The 23,473-nt window shown below is 38.9% G+C and overlaps 1 pseudogene; it reads left to right on the top strand.

The window, feature by feature from the left end:
- Positions 1-23,473, top strand: part of LOC132639379 (mediator of RNA polymerase II transcription subunit 23-like) — a 61,562-nt pseudogene that overhangs the window by 29,964 nt on the left and 8,125 nt on the right.

Below are 23,473 nucleotides of genomic sequence, written 5' to 3' on the forward strand. Positions count from 1 at the left end.
TGTCTTTAAAGAACAACAACCCATCTCGAAACACCCAATCAGCATCCATCTCTCCCCCATCTCTCCCCGTGCAATTTTAGCTTGAAGTTCCTGAAGAATGGGTGACTGCTTGACTTCTTCCCGAACTTCCTCAAATATCAAAACTTCTGGCTGAGAAATAGCAAATAATATATCTTCAGCCTCTTCTCGCCGCGATAGTGTATCTGCAGCAGTATTCAATCGCCCAGCCTTGTATTCCACCCGAAAATCAAACCCCATCAACTTGTTAAGCCGATGTTGTTGAGGAGAAGTAGTAAGACGTTGATGTAGCAAGTATTTAAGGCTGTAGTGATCCGTCCGAAGCAGAAAGGCTCGACCCCGTAGATAAGGCCTCCAATGTTGAACTGCCTTTGTCAAGCCTATCAATTCCCATTCATAAGCTGGACGTTTCAAGTTTCAGTCAGCTAGCTTACGACCGAAAAAAGCAATTGGATGTCCTTGCTGTTGAAGGATTGCTCCTATTCCAACACTCGAAGCATCACACTCAACAACAAATTCTTCTTTAAAGTTTGGCAACTGTAACACCGGGGCAGAAACTAATGACTTTTTTAAGAGCTTCAAAAGAAGCAAGGGCATCATCGTTCCACTTAAAAGAATGCCGCTGAAGCATACTTGTTAAGGGGGCAGCAATCAAACCGTAATTCTGAATGAATTTACGGTAATATTCTGTCAATCCTAAGAAACCACGCAACGCTGTTGTTGATTGTGGTTGAGGTCAATCCACCACGGCCTCGATTTTGCTAGCATCAGTAGACACCTATGTTTGAGACTACGTGGCCCAGATAAGCTACTTGTTTTTCGCCAAAGGAACATTTGGATTTTTTTAAATAAAGGCGATGAGCTTGGAGCAACTCAAAGATGATTCGCATGTGTGACAAATGATCCTTCCAAGTCTTGCTATACACAAGTATGTCATCAAAAAATACAAGCACAAATTGACTTAGGTACTCCCGGATACCTCATTCATCAAAGCTTGAAAGGTAGAAGGAGCATTCGTCAATCCGAATGGCATGACAAGGAACTCGAAATGACCATGATGTGTTCTGAAAGCCGTCTTCTCAACATCCATAGAATCCATGCGGACTTGATGATAACCAGAGCGAAGATCAAGCTTGGTGAAAAAGTGTGTCCCGTGCAATTCTTCAAGTAACTCCTCCACTACTGGAATAGGGAATTTGTCTTTTACTGTTTTAGCATTTAGCTCCATATAATCCACACAAAAGCGCCATGTTCCATCATGTTTCCGGACTAGCAATACAGGTGATAAGAATGGAGAACGACTTGGTCGAATAATGCCTTGCTGAAGCATTTGCTCACATTGTTTCTCAATCTCATCTTTCTGAAAGTGAGGGTAGCGATAGGGCCGTAAGGCAAAATCCCACAGAATAGGGTCTAGTGTTTGTAGCCATTTGATACCTAGGACAATATCAAAAGCATCCAAAGGAATCACATATAAATCAACACTGAAGGAATTGATAGTTACACACAATTGCACTGCTGTGCAAATGCCCAAACTGGAAATCTTCTCGCCATTTTCCACTGATACATAGAGATTTCCTCGATGTTGGATAGGCAAATCTAAGCGCTGGGCTGCCGTTGAGCTAATAAAGTTGTGTGTACTACCCGAATCCACTAAGCTAAGCAACAACTTTTTATCAATTAAAACTTCCAACTGCATAGTATTTGCATGTTGTTTGCCTGTGATATCATGGAGTGAGATGGCAGGTTCTCCGCTATCCGTTGTTACGTCATCAAATTCCCCATCCTCTATTTCCAGCCAGAATAACTTTTTGCACTGATGGCCTGTAACATAAAGATCATCACAGTTGTAGCATAACCCCTTTGCACGTTGGGCAGCCATCTCAGCGCGAGTCAACCTTTTAACAAAAGGATTAGAAGCAGTTACTGTAGCACTCCGAGTCGCTGTTGTAGCGGCCGCTTTTACACTAACGTTTGAGGTTGAACCATAGCCCCTTTGTGTGCTAGAAGAAATTTGTATCTTCCCCTCAAATGCTCTCGCAAGACTCATTGCTTGTACTAAGTTAGATGGGTTGTGCAATTCAACATCAAGACGAATCAAATCAACTAAACCAGCTGTAAACATATCCACTTGCTGGTCTATACATACAGATGATGCACGAGCTAACATTTTTCGGAAGTTCCTTTGATAATTTTCAACAGAACTAGTTTGTTTCAAGTTGATCAATTCCCCCTAATGGATTACTTTTCATTGGTGGACCAAAACGGAGAGTACAATATTCTTTGAAGACACCCCAAGTTAAATTGGGTTCCTCCTGTTCCAGTTGATAAACCCACAATTGCGCCTCCCCTATCATGTGAAAAGCGGCTAAACCTACTTTTTCTTGGTTGATTGTACGCTGGTTAGCGAAGAACTTCTCACAACGGTGAAGCCAAATAAGAGGATCTTCACTTCCATCATAAGTAGGAAAGTCTAATTTAGTGTATCTGGGAACTATACCTCTTCCTCCGATGTTGTCATCAGTACCATAGTTACTGTTGTTGTTTCTTCCTCTGAGACGCACATCTAGCTGTTCACCTACATTATTGGTTCGCTGGACAGAAGCAGCACTGTTGTCTCTAACTTCAACTCCCTTTGCACGCGCCGTGGTGCGGAGTAAGGCTTCAATCTGTTGCGATAGTTGCTAGAACTTGGCGTCTATCTTTGCTTCTGAAGCTGCTACTTTTGCTTCAGTTTGAGTTTGGGCTTCCTGTAAAAGACTTCGCAGCTTTGCTTCCACAGTATTTTCGTCCATAGTTACAAGCCCTGATACCAAATTGTTAAGGTCCCTAATTCTGGATCGAGTCGCTGGACGACTAACTTGAAAGTCAGGCCCAACATGCAGGTCTAAGCCCTTGTTCTTGTTCCTTGACTTGCCTATGATTGCTGAATTTTACAATTCATTTAGGGAATTGCAGACCTGGGAACTTGTTTGAGAAAGTTCCAACTCTTTGTAACTTGATAAAATCCAATCTATTTTATTAATAACGTCAACTCTGTTAAATAGAGGGTTACAGTAGCAAGAGTCCTAACAACTTAGAATAGCAAAAGTCCTATAAAACTGAAATAACAAGAATCATAATCCACGCAGGGAAGTTTTATTCGACTAACAAAAAAATTCAGAAAACATTATTCATTATCTGTCCTATTAATTCTCTCATCTGGAATATTGTTTCCCCACAAACACATCAATAACAGCCTGTCTGGTTTAATGGCTCAAGATGTACAACGTTTTGATCTCAAGTGTCCCATGCTATTCTGGAATGGTTCTTGATGCTGTTGACATAAACAGCTTTTGAGCTTTCTGCTTCGCTAGCATCATACATGTTTTCTAGCCATGTTTAAGGAAGGAAGGTAGTGATTTTGCTAATTATTTCAAGTCACACCATTCTTTCTCCTAATGATTAGCAGGTGTCTTTCCTTTTATAGAAAGGGAAAAACTAATATAGTTGTATGGTTCATGCTACAGTGGTTGAGTTTGATGCAACTACAAACTATCATCTGACATATTGAAACAAGTTATGTTCCATCTTCTCCGTTCCGAGTATGATAGAAAGAATGATATCATGGTATGTGAACAAAAGTAATGGAGTTTCAGTATCCAGAGAATGACATTGTACTTCTGAGGAGAATTGCTGTCTCAATATCCGCTTCTCCTTCATTATGCCGAGAATAATAGAGAAAATCACTGAGTTATGACCCAAAAAATGAAAAAGGAAAAGCAAAAATTCACGAGTGTTATAGAGTGAAGAATTGTTAAGAATGGATCTTGGGTCTAACTCAACTCCAAAAGCTAGCTCCTGAGGGGATAATTGACCAAGTCCATATAAAGAGATCACCCATCCCTTTTTCATCCGATGTGGGACTCTTCAAAAAAAACCCCACCTCACTCCCAGGGCTGGACATCTGGTGCGTGGACAATTTAATATGGAGTACCATCATCGGTATACAATAATTGGATGGATCTTGCTCTGATACCATGAAGATTTGAAGAAGAGAGAGCTTCTTTATATTTCTTGATGAATATAGAACACATGAGAATGGGTACTTATACAATGAGTCCTAAGACTAAATAAGGAAAGACGATATTACACAATCAATTCCTAATCAAGTACATTTAATACAATAGCATTCTACTCCTATAATTAAGCTATCAATATCAATCAAATATCAATTAACACATATCCATAACCCAACGACAATATTGTACCATCAATGATTAAGTAATTTATCCAAGTGTCTCAAGACTTACTTTTTCAACCAACAAAGCAAGTAAGCTAGTAAAGTAGCAACAAAATCAATATGACAAGAAGTTTAAGTAAGGTGACATTTCACCAAACCTCAAGCTACTCACAGTATCTCAACAAAATAAGTTGTAAGGAAAATTTAAGTTTATGTGCAAACCTTGGAGCTTTAGTGCTTGTAAAGCTCAAAGAAACATCAAGGAATTAAAGATCTTCTAAGCCAAGAAAAGAGCGATTCTCCTAATGTGTTCTCCTTAGCTTGAATAAGTGTCCTTTTCACCTTAAAACACATAATCAAATACTTGTTAAGGTCTGAAATTTAAGGATATTCAACATAAATCAAGATGAGGAACAAAAGATAGCCTAATTTGTCAAAACACTTCCTAATTTTAAAAAAAGAATAATCTGGGCAGCACTCAGGTCCTGCATTGTGCCCCATTTTTGATACAGTAAACAGAGGATCTAGGATTTTTGTAAAACATGAAAGTTGTGGGTAAATCTCTTATCTTTCTATTTCCTTTGAATCCACCTCAATCTGAGTTATAGGTAAAATGTTATGCTAGAAATTCTAACCGCTGTGCAACAAAAACGAAATTTCAATTCTTACCACAAATGAGAGCAATGACTTGTGAATCCTACAAAACAAAGCTTATATTCTTGATTTAAATGGAAATATGAAGTATTCAACAAAGTACATTTGACTTTTCATGAGAAAGATGTAGAGCTAGGGTTTGATCTTTAATGGAGGAGAAGATGGAGTTTGGAGAATGATATTTTCCAATGTGAGGGCTTCTCTATTTTTTTTGGTCAACAGTAAAATTTTCGTTTAACCAAGTGGAATAATTACACCAGCTAGGATCCTGTATAAAATTTTCACTTACATTGTGTAAAATTTCTCTCACCGTGATCCTATCTAATTATACCATTGACCATTGTGTACAATTAAAAGTAAACCAGTAAACTAGACAGGAAATGAATTTAAACTATCAAGAATGCTACTCCATTTGGGCTGCTGTGGCCCTCTGATGTGCAGCTGTGATGCAATCTCTTTGGCTCGCTGTTGGTATGTCAATCGCTGTGTCATCGATGAGCATTTCTTTCAATCCATATATGGTAAACTGTTGCTGTGAATATCCAGCCGTCTCTGCTTGTGTCCTGCCCCTGCGTGTTCTGTTGGAGACCCAAACAACCTCTGCATCCCAGGTGGTAATTTGCCTGTGAATCTGCATCCATGGCAACAAAGTACTCCACAACTGTTTAGAGTAAGGACAGTCAAAGTATAGATGGGAGAAGTCAGAAGAGTTCATCCATCCCATCAGGACATAGCACACAATTTCTGTCCACCAGAATACCCCATTTGTCTAATCTCTCAACTGTGGCTAGCCTTTGGTGTAGTGCCAGCTAGAGGATGAACTAATGCTTAGGTACCACATGATGCCCCAAGACAAGATTCTTCCATTGAACTTTGGAAATTGAGGCAAGAAAGCGTTGTAAGCCTTCTTAATGCTGAATTTCCTACAGGTTGTCCATTGTTTAAGCTCTGTTACAGTATCAGGATGGCCCAATCAGCTTCTACCTTCAAATACTTTCCTCACAAGCCAATAACCTTGCATTGGCATTGTTGTATCCTCTCAAGATTTGCCTCTTATGTAAAAGCTGTGAATCCACTTCACCCAGAGGTTATCTGTCATTGAAGCAATAGCCCAGGAAAGCTTGCAGATGGCAGCTTTATTCCAAACATGGTAGTCAATCAAATAAAGGCCCCCTGATCAATGTAAGGGCTTCTCAAAAAGGGAAAAATTCATCTGAGGATAGAATTACATCTCAAAGATCCAATAGCTAGGATATAAGGACTATTTCCTTCAAATTGCACATAACACCTCCCTTTTTTTAAACAATGTAGACACTAACCTTTGGCCACTCAAATTGTATAATAGGCTCCACAAGATACTATTTACTTTCCCATTTGACCCCATAGTGTACTACTAATTTGCTAACCAATATCAGTGTATAATACAAAAATCTTTCTTTAAACAAAAAGGGGTTTTCTTACAAATAAATGTCAAAACTCAAATTTCAAGAAAGGTGAAAAATATTCACAAGAAAAAATGTGATCAATTATAATGCATTTAATAAATCTATATGGGGTGTTATAGGAACCATGATTGTAAGAGCTTTTCATTCACATTAAAAATGGTTTTAGAATCTCGTAGATATTCTAAGATTTCGTAATTTTAGTATAGCTTGATTTACTCCTGTAATTATGTCTTTGACTCTATTTCCTTTCTTAGTATATATATACTTAGCTATTTAAACCCCAATGGCTTGAGGGAATAATCAAGCTTTGTTCTCTCAATTTCTCTTTCCTTCTCACAAGGTATTGGAGCTAGGGTGAGAAGAGTAGTTGCTACGCAGTGTACAAACAACATTCAAGAGAGACGGTTGGTCGCCTTGCAAGTTTTCCGACGGTTGTCACTGTTTAAGCCTTTAAGGTGTTTGTCAACTTCTGTCAGTACTGTGCACAAACCAGTAGCATTGCCAAAATCTCAGTTGTGCGACCCATCCGAAGAAAACCCACCACCGGAAAGACCTCCAATGCTTTCACGTGCCACCAAAACAGTCTGTCCTCCGGCTTCACGCGTTAGATCTATATCACTTAGACATTTCTATGGTGATACCGGTTCCATCTTTTGGAGATTAAGTCACTATTTCTCCTTCATCTTCCTCTACATCTCCAGTTTCATCACCTGCAATTCCATCTCCATCACCTACAGTTCCACAAGGACCACAACCTACAACTCCAGTTCAACCTTCTATAGCTCCACCACGCTTGACTTGTTATCGCCTTCCACGTCCAACATCATGTCCAAATGATCCACCTCCTGTACCAGATCCTTCCCTTACTGAGGACTTGTCTCCTCCGAGTTCCACTGATCGCACTCGGAGAGGTAATCTATCCACTCGTAATCCCAATCCCTTATACTTAAACCGAGTTATCATCATTTGTCATCACCCTATTATGCCTTTGTGTCATATGTGTCCTCTATTTCTATCCCTAAGTGTAGAGGTGAAGTGCTAGCTCATCTTGGATGATGACAGACTATGATCAACGAGATGTCTGCCAGTGTTATCAAAAGCGAAATGCGCAAAAAAGCTCTTAGGTCAGCTGGGGCTTTAAGCGCAAAAGCGCAAATAAAGCGTGAGCTTTAATGAAAAAAGGCGCAATGGTGCGAACATACAAAAATATATATGTATAGTCCAAGACCAATAACAATAAGCATGACTAACAAATATATGGACAAAGTAATTGTAAAAACATTACGATAAAGTAAAATATCAACGATCTGGTATCACCTCATCAAGAGTGGCTCGTTGGCAAGGAAAAGTATGTCTTAGAGTCTTGATGATGACACTGATGCGCACATAAAGCGAGGCGAAGCACTCAACATGTTTTGAGCTTCGCTTCAGGGTTTAAGCGCGCCTTTGACAACACTACTGTCTGCTTTATATGCTAGTGGTACTTGGGAGCTTGTTCCTCTACCCTAGGTAAATCTACCGTCAATTGTCGGTGGGTGTATTTTGTCAAATGGTCAAATTGATCAATTAAAACCCGTTGTTGCCAAAGGTGATACTCATATATTTTGGTTTGATTATAGTGATACTTTTTCGTCGTGGCTAAAATAGCATTTGTCAGTCCTTTTCTATCCAGGATTGTTGTTTGCCATTGGCCTCTTTATTAGTTGGACATTATGAATTGGACATCAAGAATGCTTTGTGTGGTGATCTTAAGGATGAAGTATACTTGGAGCAACCACCTAATTTTGTTTGTTAGGGGAACTCCAATGGTCTTTTATGCCGGATTGTTGGTTGCGTTCGTCCCTATATGATTTGAAAGTCTCGTTGAGCATGGGTTGGTAAGTTCAGCACGGTCATTCAGGAGTTTGGTATGACTTGCAATGAGGGTGATCATTCCGTATTCACTCAATATACACATAGGTTGATTGGGCAGGATCACCTTCTGATAGGTAGTCTCTGTCTGGATATTGTGTTCTGGTAGGAGACAATTTGGTGTCTTAGAAAAGTAAGAAACAAAATGTGGTTGCTCGATCTAGTACATAAGCTGAATACCGAGAAAAGGCTATGGCAACTTGCAAGCTTATTTTGATTAAACAATTTCTCAGAGAATTGAAGTTGAGAAATCACTCAAATGGAACTTGTGTGTGATAACCAAGCTGCTCTTCATATTGCATCAAATCCAATGTTTCATGAGAAAACTAAACACATTGAGATCAACTTTCATTTCATTAGAGAAAATAAATACTCTCAGGAGACATTGATAGAAAATTCATGAAGTCAAATGATCAGCTTGTGAATATTCTCACTAAGTCCCTCACTGGTTCTCATATCAGCTACATTTGTAACAAGCTTGGTACACATGATTTATGTGCACCAGCTTGAGGGGGAGTGTTAGAATCTCATAGATATTTTAGGATATTCTAGAATTTTGTAAATACAGTATAACTTGTTACTCCATTAAATATGTATTTTGATTCTCTTTCCTTTCTTTGATTATGTACACTTAGCTATTTAAATCCCAATGGCCAGAGGGAATATTCAAGCTTTGTTCTCTCTCAATTTCTCTTTCCTTCTCACAGTGGTCACTTTCCAGTAAAATAGTTATGTTGCAATTTATCGAAATAGTGACTTATTTGGTACATCAATATTTCTCTTTTTGGTTTGCTCTCATTTTTTGATACTTTTTTGTTAAAATTCCAAACAGATAAACTTACTTGACAGTAAGGAGCTCCAACAAAGAGTGAAACTTTATCTCATGAATCGTGGCCCACCTGAGCATTGACATTTTTCTGGACCTTTCAAGCGTGCGGAATTGCTGAAAGCTCTCGGAAATTATCTGTCATGGAAGGAAAGGTAGCAAGCTGAACATGTTTTTTCCGATACGTGGGTAATATCTTGGACATTATTATATGCAATAAAAAGTTCATTGTAATTGATTAAGGTTTAAATTTTAACTATAAGATCAAGTATGATACAATATTGAAATGCGGAAACAAGAAACTAAGAACAATAAAGTAAAAGGAAAGAAGGTAGACACAAGAGATGGAATCAAAAGCAACCCAAAGCTATTTTAAAGCTAAAGATCTCAATTGAATTAACCAAAACAAGCACCTAATCTATGAGATAGACCTCAAGGGAATTGTAGCAATCCCTTGCAACCCACCTTTCCAAACAAGCAATCAACAAAAGCTTCACCAAGCTTCTCTCAAGTCTCTCTCTAGAGAACAACATTAATATTCATATTCTCAAAATCTAAGCTAAGGAATGAAATGACATAGTGTAGTATTTATGCTAAGCTAGGCTAAGACTAAAGACCAAGGCTTATTACAAAAATACCCTTAATGAAATAAAGGCCTTCTTAAGTCATGATTTAGGGGATGATGGTTTGTATTTATGGAATAGCCTCTTTGCATCCATAGCCATCTTCTCCCTAATTCTTCCAAGTGGAGTCTTGTACTTCCACTTTAGCACATTCTTGAGCCTCAAGCCTTCATTCCAAGCATCCTCAAAGACTCCAAAGTTGTGATCCCTAGCTCGGCTTGGTGTGCATGTTCTTGATGAAGCTCGGCTTGCATCAAAGTGTGTCTTTGGTGGCTAGCTAAGTACACATATCTCTATATCCAGTGTTTATTCAGTTCTTCTATAACCATTGTTATACTTGTTAGTTAACATTTATTTTATCTAAAAGGAGTAAGATATACATCCATGTTTGACTTGGTATAATTTTAATTGAATCGAGATGAACTTTTAGATTACATTCAGTTATCCAATGTGTTATCTTCAGGATAGCAGTTTTACATTTACTTGTCCAAATGTATTTCTGATACTGGTTCAGATAGATTTGTATGATTCTCCTGATCGAATTAAAAATGTGTTGAGATTCAACTTCTTCTGTTTGATGTATTAGAACTGCATTTAGATATCCAAGAGAATAACGTAGACATGTAACTGGAGATAGTGCTTTCTTACTTCTCTGTGTATAAAAGGTGCTGAAATTTTTTTAGCGACACTTTAAGTGTCATCCTTGGCAGTTTCCTGACGCTCTGGCTAACTTGGTTGACGAGTACAACTAAACCCATTTGGCATTTAGTTTGGAGAATCAATCCAATTCAACATTATTTGCTGCAACGTACGTCTTTCGAGCATTGAGCATTGGAAAATGCATGAAATATACTCCATTTATGTTTATCACCCAATTTATAAGACCATAACCAGTACTCAATGAGGTTACTCCCCTTAAGAGAACCACTTTTTAATACTTAAACTCAATTGAAATGAAGTAAATTCAATTGAAATCTACAGAGGAACTTAAATATTTGCTAAATTGATAGCCTTAGTACATGCTACCATAATTTATAAATAAGTATTGTGAGAACAACTTTAGCAGGGGAAACTCCCTCTCGCGTTATGCAAGGTCAGGTTGTTTACAATAGACTTTATGTGGTTAGGCCTTTCCCCGGACCCTGCACGTAGCGGAAGCTTAGCGCACTCATGTGCCCCTTTTGTTTAGACTCTGGTTCCGCCAAAGATCCTGTCATGCATGTTTGTAACCTTGAACGTGTTCTTTGTATCATTTGAAACTTATCCATGATGCAGGGTATAACACGTTCTCTGTCGATCCATTAAACATTGAAAATTTTAGTAGTACATTGAGGCATGCCATCTATCACATATATTGGACACATGTGACACATGAGAACTCTGACTGTCCGTATCCTTATGTATTTGCCTCCCTTTGAGCATTTAATAAGATGCTGAAAGACTTCTTGAAAAGCTACTTCTCAGGATATCCATTCTTCCACTGATTCTAATGCAATGAGAAGAACAATTGATAAAGCTTCTAGTTTTTGTCGTACAGTAATTTCAGCTATCCTCCCTTGAGATTTTGCTATCCTCCCTTGAGATTTTCGCAAATAAGGTTTGCCTCGAATGCTTCTGTACACACCAAAGTCATATCCTTTAGGAAGCTTTACTTTTTCAGATATGCTTACAAGGGAAAACTGGACACCTCTTATTGGAAAGATTTTATCTTATGGGTACCTCAGTTTGAAATTATCATAGAACTACAATCCGCTTATGATTTTATTTACGAGTGACCATAGTCCTGAATTCAAACTTCACTCACTTATAAGGTCTTCTAGATTTGTCAAGCTAATCTTCGAGGAGCTTGAAGGATAAACTGGGTTAAAGTGGGTGCTCAGGGAACCCTGGTTTTCAAAATAATCCAAGATACATGAATGTTTTTGTCATTAATAATTATCTGACTTATTTATCTCTTATTGGTTTTCTGTATTTTCTCATGACCCACATAGCCTCTTGGTTATGGACTTAGAGATTAAGAGGAAGAGGAGAAAGAGGGCTGTGTATGATCAACCTAAGATTAAGTGGGGCGAATTGACTAAGGACAACGCGAAGGAGTTGGGTGAGGAATTGCGGGCAATGGGGGCCTGGAGGAGTAGCGGGGACGCGAGTAGTATGTGGGCCACGACTACACCTAACATTTTTTTTTTGAAACTGGTAACTGTATTGTATTCCATTTGAGCAAAACAGTACATAGGTTGTACTGAAACCATATCTACAAAAGTACTCCAAGACTCTACTATTCTAATCCTATATTGAATCCAATACATCATAACATTAGGGAAGCAGTTAGAGAGGTGCTAGGGGTTTTGAAGGGTTACTTTGGCGAACACAAAGGGGACTGGTGGTGGAACAATGAGGTGCAAGGTAAAGTGGAAGCCAAGAAAGCGGCGTATTCCTAGCCAGTGGAAAGCAAAGATGAGGTAAAGAAGAGGACGAATAGGGAGCAATGTAAGAAGCGAGGAAGGAGGCGAAGCTAGTGGTAACAGCGGCTAAGACGGCGACGTTTGGACGTTTGTACGAAGAACTGGAGGTTTGGAGACCGACCCTGGAGCCTAAAGGTTTCATGTTGGGTAGGACTAAGACAAAATACTTGGAGTGCGAATTCATAGACGTGATTCATGTAGTGGACGAGGACGCGATGCTTGCTAGTCAAGTTATCCCCAAGAAAGGAAGTTTCAAGTATCTGGGCTCAATTATCCAAGGCAGTGGAGAGATTGACGATGATATCACACATCATATTGGAGCGGGATGGATGAAATGGCGGCTCGCATCCGGTGTTTTTATGCGATAATAATATGCCGTTTAGACTTTAGGGCAAGTTCTACAGAGTGGTGGTTAGACCGACTATGCTATATGGGGCGGAGTGTTGGCCAGTTAAGAAAGCTTATGTCAAGAAGATGAAGGTAGCACAAAAGAGGATGCTGAGATGGATGTATGGGCATACCATGAGTGATAAGATTAAGAATGAAGTGATTCGTGATAAGGTGGGAGTGACCCCCGTGGTGGAGAAGATGCGAGAAGGTAGGTTGAGATGGTTCAGTCATGTGCGCAGGAGATGCGCAAATGCTCCAGTAAGGAGGTATGAGAGGTTAGCAGTGGTGAGTCTGAAGAGAGGGAGGGGTAGGCCGAAGAAGTCTTCGGGAGAGGTGATGAAACAGGATATGGCGCAGCTTCAGCTTACCGGGGACATGACCCTTGATAGGAGGGTGTGGAGGTCGAGCATCAGGATAGAGGGATAGTAGGTTGCCTCGCGAATTTCTTTTCCGTACCAGGAGTGTTAGTATCTTTTTACGTTGCCTATTCTTAGATCTCTAGCATAACCTCTTATTATCTTGTTTATCTTACTATCTTGCTGTTGTTACTGCCTATTATTACTGCTGCCTTTTCATCTTTTCTTGAGCCGAGGGTCTATTGGAAATAGCCCCCTTACCTTCACAAGGTAGGGGTAAGGTCTGCATACACTCTACCCTCCCCAGACCCCACTTGATGGGATAAATTGGGTCTGTTGTTGTTGTTGGTCTTCTGTATTTAGCAGTCCACTTTGGATGAGGCAAAAGGACAAAAGGATTTAAACATAGATTCTCAAGGAACTCCCCGATTTTCAAAATAATCATAGATGAGGGTTATCTTTCGCATCAATATTATTTGATGAGTGAAATAAGGCGGTCAACAGTAGTGGTTACATTTTCTATTTTGGGAAAATAGAGATAACAATTATACTTGGTGCTCAAACTGTAAAAGGTTTTAGGAAAATAGAGATAACAATTGTACTTGGTGCTCAAACTGTAAAAGCAACATGTTATAACTCCATCTTATACTTGATTTGGCTATGTTCTTTTTTTGATTCCCCAGTTATTTCATACATTAAATGAGTAAATTTTAGTAATTGAAAGATAAATGGGGAACCGAATAGAAAAGATTACTAGTTCGACCAAAAAAAAAAAAAGATTTTTTCAAGTGATTGGTGTGATAAATTTTCTTTCTTCTCAATCATTCAAGATACTATGTGAATTAATATATTATTGAATCTAAAAAATAAAATAAAAATGGATTCAAGTAGAGTTTATCGAATGGCTCAATTAGCTAGACCCATGCTGTGAGTTGTTTCATGCCATAAATAAATTCGGACATCAAGAAATCTGTTGGACAGGTGGATATTTTCTCATAGCAGTAATCTAATACTTTAATTATTATTAAATCAAAGAGGCCAAAAGCAAGTATCCAATAACTGTTTTCCTAATAAAATATTGTAGTCAATCGTTGAAAAACATTGTATCTACCTGGAAAATTAGCCTATCAGGGAACTGCTAGGTTTTTGTTCTGTAGAACTCATTCATTTTTTCGTCAATGGAAATTTAGAAATTTTTGCCATTATATAAATGCAAGAGTTTCCAGCAAAACGGTGGCAATTTGATTGACATCTGAAACATGGTGGAATGAATGAAGAGTGGAAATGCTCCTGGGCCTTGTCAAGTGGTAAGAGCGCATGATGTGGGTTGGGCGCATGTCACGGGTTCTAACCTGCCATAGACAAAAAGGAAAAGGGCCAAATATACCCTTCGTTATACTTTGAATCCAAATATACCCCTACTGTTATACTATTGGTTCAAATATACCCCTCTTCCGTTAAGTTTGTCCAAAGTGGACACCCAATCCTATGTGGCAATGACATTTGATGAGGTGGATGCCATGTGGCATGCCACCTCAGCGCCTCTAACCCATTTTGTTTCTCACCTCTCTAATTGTTCTTCCACCACTATAATTTTCTTTACTTCCACAAACCACCACCATTGACAGCAAACATTTCTGACTGTTGTGGTCCCAAATATCCCATGCAAGTCCAAGAACTGAAAAGAAAATGTGAAACTTAAAAGTTAATTAAGAATGCAATGATTCTAGTACTCCTCTGGAAGAATCTCATTAGCCAGCAGTGCATTCGATCATTCCAAAATAAACCTGACAGGCAAAATGTTTCATAGAAACTTTAGGACACCACTCCAAGCACAACTTCATTACTGTTATAGTATCAATTCTCTCATAAGTTCTTAGCACCAATTACACCCTCAAGGAAAATTTTATGAGTTGTAAGAAGCTCAATGAATAGGACCTACCATCCCACCAACCCCTAAAGATATTGCCCTCCCTGGAAAATCAAGAACACAGAAAGGTTGAAAAAGGCACCTCCCACAAATCAAACGAGAATAATTTTGGATTTTAATTCTGGGTCTTCAATGACTTCTGAAGTCTTCCTATTTAAATTTGTTAATGGTGGCAATGGTGGTGAAAGTAAAGAAAATTTTAGTGGTGGAAGAACAATTAGAGAGGTGAGGGACAAAATGGGTTAGGAGCGTTGAGGTGGCATGCCACCTCATCAAATGTCATTGCCACGTAGGACTGGATGTCCACTTTGAACAAACTTAACGGAGAAGGGTATATTTGAACCAGTAGTATAACGGCAGGGGCATATTTGGACCCAAAGTATAACGAAGGGTATATTTAGCCCTTTTCCAATAGTACAGGGGTATATTTGGCCTTTTCCGTAAACAAAACCTTGATGTTTAAGTGAAGATAGACGGACAGGCCCACTATTAATCGAGTTTCAAATTTTGCGCCACTGACCCTTGCGGATTTCTCCGATATCAAAAAGAAAAAAAAAAATGAAGAGTGGGAGATACTCTACCTCAGAGTGGAGTTTCTACTCTTCATTTTTGTGACCCTTCCCCTCCCCCCTCCCTCTCAGGGTTTCATTAGCCAAGGGGTTAGCAACGAGTGAAGTGTGAGTTATTCCTTATTGAGATATTTAGGTGGTAAGTTGTGTGTGAAATTTCATTAAGAAACTACTTAAGTCATGAAGGTTCTCATTTATTTATGTTCCACTTGTTGAAATTTACTAGTGATGCTGTCTCAGTGTTAATTTTAACAATTATTGTGCTGATCCTATATATGTATCAGCTCTTGTTACTTGTGCTCCTAGGTAAAAATTTATTTTGCCATTCTCAAATTTTACATTTCGAGGATACACCTGTCAACCTTTCTTGCTTGTTCATTGTGGTTTCAGGTATCCAACTTTTTTTGATGATATTGCTGCACGCCTGCTTCCAATCATCCCCTTAATCATATATAGCCTCATTGAAAATGACGCTATGGATGCGGCTGATAGAGTTCTTCAAGTTTATTCGACCTTCCTTCATTACTATCCTCTGAACTTCACGTTTGTTCGTGATATACTTGCTTATTTCTACGGTCATCTTCCTGGAAAGCTAATACTTCGTATATTGAATATCTTGGATATTAAAAAGGTGATGATGGTTGATGGTCTGTAACTTACTAGTTGTTTTTGCCCTTCTCTTTAGTAGTTATTGAATCATTCTCTTTTCTTTTTCCTTTTCAGATACCATTTTCTGAGTCATTCCCGCAACATATCAACTCATCAAATGCAGCCATGTGCCCACCATTGGACTACTTTGCTACTCTTTTGTTAGGAGTGGTGAATCATGTTATTCCTGCTTTAAATAACAGCTCCAAATGTGCAGCAATGGGAGATTTTGCAAATAATTCTACCCGTGCTCCCCATGGAAAGATCCAAGCAACATCACAACCTGGGCCAACTAATTCCTCTGAAGGGCAGAAACCATATTATCAGATGCAAGATCCTGGCACATTCACCCAGCTGACTCTTGAAACAGCTGTGATAGAGTTACTTTCTCTTCCTGTTTCGCCGTCACAGATTGTCTCATCTCTTGTTCAAATTGTTGTTCACATACAACCAACCCTTGTCCAATCCAGCAATGGGCTGCATGGAGCTCCTGCTAGTTCTGGACAAGGCTCTATTTTGCCTACTTCTCCTTCGGGGGGAAGCACTGATTCTTTGGGTGCAACTAGGACGACTCCATCGGTTTCAGGAATGAATACTTCTAATTTTGTTTCACGTAGTGGTTATACTTGCCAGCAGCTGTCTTGCTTGTTGATCCAAGCATGTGGTCTTCTTTTGGCACAACTTCCTCCAGAGTTTCATGTGCAGCTATATGTTGAAACTGCACGCGTAATAAAAGAAAGTTGGTGGCTTACTGATGCTAAAAGGTCAGTGGGCGAACTAGAATCTGCTGTTAGCTATGCTCTACTAGACCCCACCTGGGCTGCACAGGATAATACCTCAACAGCCATTGGTACGCTTTTTTAACCAATCTGGAATAGCTTTACCTATTTGTTTCCCCCTTTGTCTCTATCGATTGACCTCTATCAGTCTATCGGCTGGTATGGTGATCATGAGAATCCAAAAAAAAAAAAAAAAATTGTGAAAAAAGTTAAGTGAAAATAATGATTTTGGTCTTTCAAGGAATGCGTTATTCTGGTTTTAGTTCCATATTATTTTAACTACACATATTTAGGCTTTAATTGAACAATACAAACACTTTTACTACTTGAAGTTAACAGAAAGTCGGAAACCTGCGGAAAATAGAAGTAAAAGAAAAGGAGTAGGAGAACTTGATGATAATGCCACTTCCTCCTCCAACCTTGCCATCCTCTCCGACCTCCTGTTCATCCTCCTACTGCTTTCACCAGAGAACACATGTTCAAGTTAGTCAAAATTAACCATTCACTTACTATTAGATTGTTAGGAAACAAAGGTAATCATCATCTCCTTTGTCCATTTGTAAATAATCCAGTAGCTTTATCTATCAAGATTGCACGTGATACTGAAAAAGTTGAGCGAAGAGAATTGTGGTGTAGTAAGAAAAAATTAGAGGTAAACCAATTAGGTTGCTATTGTCACGCCCCGAACCATGACTTATGCATAACATGACGCTCGGTGCCCGACTCCATGTGACCGGGCGAATCACATGGCTGATGAATCAACATGGGACATATACTAATGCATAATATAATATGTAAACATGCTGAGCTGCTGAAATGTCTAACTGAATAATCATAAATGCAAAATAAGTCTGAAGTATAGAAACGTAGCCAACATGGCTAACATAGCCTGCTAAACATTGGCTGACTGCAACTTTAGTCTATGAAGCCTCTATAGAATATTGAAGTGCTGACTGATTGCTGGAACAAGGCCCCCGGCATACCTGACAATTATGCCCAACAATTCGAGCCATCCAATTTGCTGTGAACTGAGCATCACGATCTGAAATGATAGACACAGGGGTCCCTTGCAGCCTGATGATTTGTTGAATATACTGATTGGCGTAACCTTCTGCTGGATTGGTGGTTTTCATAGGCAAAAAGTGTGTTGACTTGGTAAGTCGGTCTACAATCACCCAAATCAAATCATATTTCCGAAATGAATGAGGTAAACCTGTTATGAAGTCTATATTTATCATCTCCTATTTCCAAATGGGAATATCTATGTTTTGAGCCAACCACCAGACCTTTGGTGCTCGGCTTTCACTTGTTGGCAATTCAAACACTTGGCCACAAAATCTGCAACGTTCTTTTTCATGTCGTTTCACCAATAAATTTCCTTAAGGTCATGATACAACTTTGTGGAAACTGGGTGAATAGAGTACCTGGAATTGTGGGCTTCTGACATGATCCTCTCTCAAAAGTCTATCTGCATCTGGAACACATAATTTTTTGATTAAGCACCGGGTGTCCGGGTCTCTTTGAGCCCCGACTAATCCCGGGGGTGCACAGGCCCTCGGCAAGGACATCTGGAACACATAATTTGCCTTGGTACCTTGCCTCAAGGTACCGTTATCTCCCCTTTGTTCAAAAGCCATGGATTTATGCTTGTGAATCCCTTCCTTTAGTTGTAATAGATAGGGATCATGAAACTGATTTTCTCTTTTGCTCAACTACTGAGAAGGATTTGACTCTGTTCTGTACAACAACTCTACCATTTTCAGGGTTCAAAAGTTGAACTCTTAGGTTTGCTAACAATGAGCTTCTCTCATCATGATTCTCTTGCCGGCCTCAACACGAGCTAAACTACCCATACTTGATTTCTTTCTGAGATACTTCTTGAAATACTCATTGTATTGTTATGCGCCAAATCTTTGACCAGCACCCTGAAGATTAAAATCTCGTGCAATAGCACTACCCTTGTGACCATTGTTTTGGACAGCGCGCGGTGACAAAAGGCGACAAGGGCTTGCCTCGCCTTAAGGTGACTTTTTGAAGTGCGGCGCCAATAAATACCAAAAAATTAAAATATTTAATTGCATATATAAATAATCAAAATCTCACTAGCAATAACATATTAGCAAATATTTCAATTCAAAAATTAAAAGTAGATAGTAGATACTAAAAGTCTAGAACTTGAATGACTCAATAATTCATAAGTGATAAGACAAGCAATAGTGCAATACTAAAAGTCTATTCAAATTCAAGATCTTCATGATTTCCAAGTTCTTGATATCCAAGATTCTCAGCAGTATATTGCTCCTCCTCGGGCTTGGAGTTTTTCATCAATTAAGCACCGAGACTGACTTGAACCTGTAGTAGTAGATAGTCCTTTGCCCTTTATATGTGACCTTGAACTTGAAGAACCCCCCCCCCCCCCCCCCCCCCCACACACACACACACACAAAAAGACCATAGATATTCCCTCAATTCCAGATGCCCTAGAAACAACACCCCAATCAAGATCACATCCCTCATATACTAGTTCCTCTTCTTCATTTTCGGGGCATCTAATTAACCATTCATTTGCTTCATTAATATTATCCCACTGAATTGGATTAATGGTATCGCTAACATCGTAACGACGCTTCAATGTTCTATTGTACTTAATGTACACTAGATTATTGAGACGCGATAGTTCAAGCCTATTCCTCTTTTTGGTATGAATCTGCGCATAAGTTGTAGAGACTAATTAGTAGATACTAATAATAATGTATATAGAAATTAGAATATAATAAATCTTCTTCTCACATGTTCAAACACGCTCCAATTTCTCTCGCATCCAGATGCGCTACAACTCAAACTTAATACTCTTATGGCAAACTTTTGCAAGTTTGGAGTATGATTACCAAATACCGACCATCATTCAGCTATAAAAAAATAAATTTAAAGGTTAATAATTATAAATAAGTCAAATAACTTAAATAAAGCTATAAAAACAACTAAATCAACCCACTTACTAGGGGACCTTTTGTCTCTGTTTCTTATAGCCTGAGGCTTACCAAAACTCCCAATTGCATGTTTGTATATATGAAGCTCTTTGACTAGTGCATCTTGTGTTTTTACATCAGGGACCATCTTAGCAACACAATCAAGGTAATTGTCCCACACTTGTCCCACACTTCTCCTAATAAAGTCTAAACATTCCCGAGTTCAAAACATGCCCTGCTGCATGGAAAGGTCTATGAAGTTGGTCCGACCACCTTCGATCAATGATTTCGAAAACTTTCTCATATTGCTTCCGCCATTAAAACCCTTTGCAATAACTTCTTTGGCTCTATCCATTGCTTCATAAATATAGCCCATCGATGGTTTTTTTTCTCCATCCACCAAGCGAAGCGTCACTATCAAAGGAGAACCAACTTTAAGTGCCCTGACAACATCATTACAAAAAGATGTAGAAGTAAGATGTCTAACAACTTCTTTCCCCAAAAGTTCCTTTGCAAATCTACTTTCTGTCCATTCGGTTGAGAAGATCATAGTTCTCAAGTTTGCATGTAAAGAGCTTGCAAAGTTAAGAAGGCCGTTGCAAATCTTGTCTTAGCCGGTTTCACCAAATTTCTTTGGTTTGTATATCTTCTCATTATGTTTAACAACAATGGCCTCTGAGCAATGTAAGAATTTATCTTAACGGCCTTCTGAAAAACTGTAAAAGGAATATTTTAGTAGCTAATAAGTAATAAGCATATAGTATAAGCTATAAAGAAAGTTAGAGCTATTTTTTTTTCACCTGAAGCATACGGGTTTATTTTGAAGATGTCACCAAACATCAAATTGATACAATGGGCAGCACATCGAGTCCAATAAATGTGCGGGTACACACCCATCATCATGTCACCCGCTTTAACATTCTCGCTAGCGTTATCAGTAACAACTTGTAGAACATTTTCCGGTCCAATTTGCTCAATAGTCTTCTCAAACAAGTTGAACATTTTGGTGGAATTCGTAGATTCATCGCTAGCATCGACTGATCCAAGAAACACACTACCTATTGGAGAATTGACCAAAATATTGATGATCATTTTTCCATTTCATGCTGCCCACTTGTCCATCATAATTGAACACCCCAACTCTGTCCATTTCAATCTATGTTCCTCAATAATCCCATCTATCTTCTCCACCTCTTTTTCAGATGAGTAACTGTAACGTCGTGATAGGTAGGATGTTTCATTCCTACGCCATATTGTCCTATGGCCTATGTATTTATCAAAACTTTTGTAATTCACACAATTAAAAGGGAGCCTTGCATCATATACCCATAATGCAAAAGCACTTACAGCGCGATCTCTCAGCAACTGCTTGGATGAATCAGACATTCCCGTGCTACTGCTTCCCTTTGCCTTTGCCTGTGATGTTTGCGGGTAATAAAGATTGAGGGGACCTTTCACATTGGCGGTCCGTGCCGTGGATGATGCAGTGGATGACATTTTTTGAGTTTTTAAGGGAGGAGGCATCATTTCAGCAGCTTCATTCATTTCATCATCTTCATCAGAGAGATGAACCAAGATGCTTGGTGCAACATTTGAGTTTTTATCAACTGTTTACTCTCAACATACTTTTTTACTTCTTCTTTAATTTCAGGTGGACAAACTGTACATTTGTTTTTACATTTTTGTAACCACCAATCAAATGTTGTTTGTGACGAGTAATTCCACCCTTGAAAGTGCCTTGACAAAAGTTACATATAACTTGATCTTTTGTTGAGCCTTTAGTACCATAATTCCAACCTATGTCTTTTTTGCTAGTGTCTGACGATGCCATTGAATTTGAACCTACTGTTTATAACTGTATAACAAAAGTTAACAATTATTGAACAGAAAAAACAGGAGCAAAACAGTCACTGCCTCACTGGTGCAGTTGAGGAATAAAAAAAACAGAGGAGAAAATAGAAAAAGTAAAAAACAGAGGAGAAAGTCTAGTCCTCTTGCGTACAGAAAAAGATGAAGAAAATAGGAGGAGGAAAAAAAATGCAGAAGTCGCCGGAAACAGAGGAGTCGTCGCCGGAAAAAAAGAAGAAGAAGAAAGAAGATTAGAAGACGAACTGAAGAAGAATTAAATAACTTTTTCTTATGCTTTTCTCAAAGAGAAAATTGGGTTTAGTTAAAAACAATTTAATGTCTTATTCTCTCTCAGGCACTTTTTCGAGGTCTGTCAGTTCAGTCCTTTTTTGAAGTATTAACGCTTTTCAGGGGAAATTATCCGGCTGCTCTGGCCGGATTTTCAATTGAGGCTTGGGGCGAGTTCTATCTCCTTCTAGGTCATTTTTCGTGTTTGGGGAAGTTGGGGAAATAAACCCCAACACTGAATATATAATAAAAACGCAAAACTGAAAAATCCCGACATGTGCGGCACCTGTGCGTCGCATGGGTGCCGCACAAGGCCAAAAAAAGTTCAGAAAGGGCTCCCACGTGTCGCACCCATGCGACGGACAGGTGCCGCTCTTGGCTCTGCACAGCCCTTTCGTAAATCGCACATAACTTCTTGTACCGATGTCCGTTTCGCCTCCACCTTGTATGGATGGAAAGATATTTCAAAGATCTACGATTTTCATTGAGGAACCTTCTCCAAATTCTCAACGGATTTTCACGAAATCAGGCTGGAAGGCAGAGCTACCGTAAACTTAGTCGATTTTATCGAATCTTATGCGCCTCGCTATTCGTCTTGATTCCGAAACAACTATTTCCACCCAAACTCATCCCGATGGGACTTCATATGGCTAAAATATCACGTTAATACTCATTTAACACATTCAAACCTAGCCCGGATTTACGGAGTGTTACAGCTATAAGCCTATACTTCTAAAAAGCTTGTGCCAGCACTATATCAGAGAGTTTGAGATAAAATCATCATCTTGGGTGAAGAAACATTCGGAGGAGTTGAGTTTAGGCAGAGAAATGGGGATATAAGGAGCACAAAAGCCAGCATATGACCACGACGCCCTGCCCCCTTCCTTGCCACACTCCTTTTTTCTGGTCCACCAAAATTCATCTCACTTCACGACCCTATGCTCTTTCCCAGAAAGCTACCAATTTTATCCATTAATAGGTATTATGTTCCAGAAGACCAGGGTGACAGTCATCAAGTTCTGTTACTGTTTGATTTTTTATGTTCTCTCTTTGATTTTTGATATTTTAAATAAGAATTTTGTTAACTATTTAGAGTCCGTTAGGTGTTAGCTTTGGTTAACTTCAGATATTAGGAGTGCATGTTTGTGAATTGAAGGTCAAATGTCTTTAGTTGAATAATATTGACACAGTTTTGAAAAGAAACAGGAACTGAAAATGGAATTAAGCTGAAGGAAGAAGAAAGCTACGAGATACTTCATTTGATAGTTCACCAAAAATGGCATTACAGAGCTATTATTATACTAGGAAATAAGAAAGGGCTAATGCATAAATAAAGAAAGTAATAATAGAAAGATAGGGGGCCTCTTCTGCAATCCAGCTAAAATCTAATATAACAAACTCAACAAACAATGTACTCCTCTGGAAGCCCCACGTACACCCCTTCACAGCTTCTATGGACTAAGACAATCAAAATCGTATCAGTACTTCCCCCTTCAAAACTTCCTTGACCTCAAGGAAGGAACTTTTACAAC

This window comes from Lycium barbarum, chromosome 5 (genome assembly GCF_019175385.1).
Source record: "Lycium barbarum isolate Lr01 chromosome 5, ASM1917538v2, whole genome shotgun sequence".
Taxonomy (NCBI): domain Eukaryota; kingdom Viridiplantae; phylum Streptophyta; class Magnoliopsida; order Solanales; family Solanaceae; genus Lycium; species Lycium barbarum.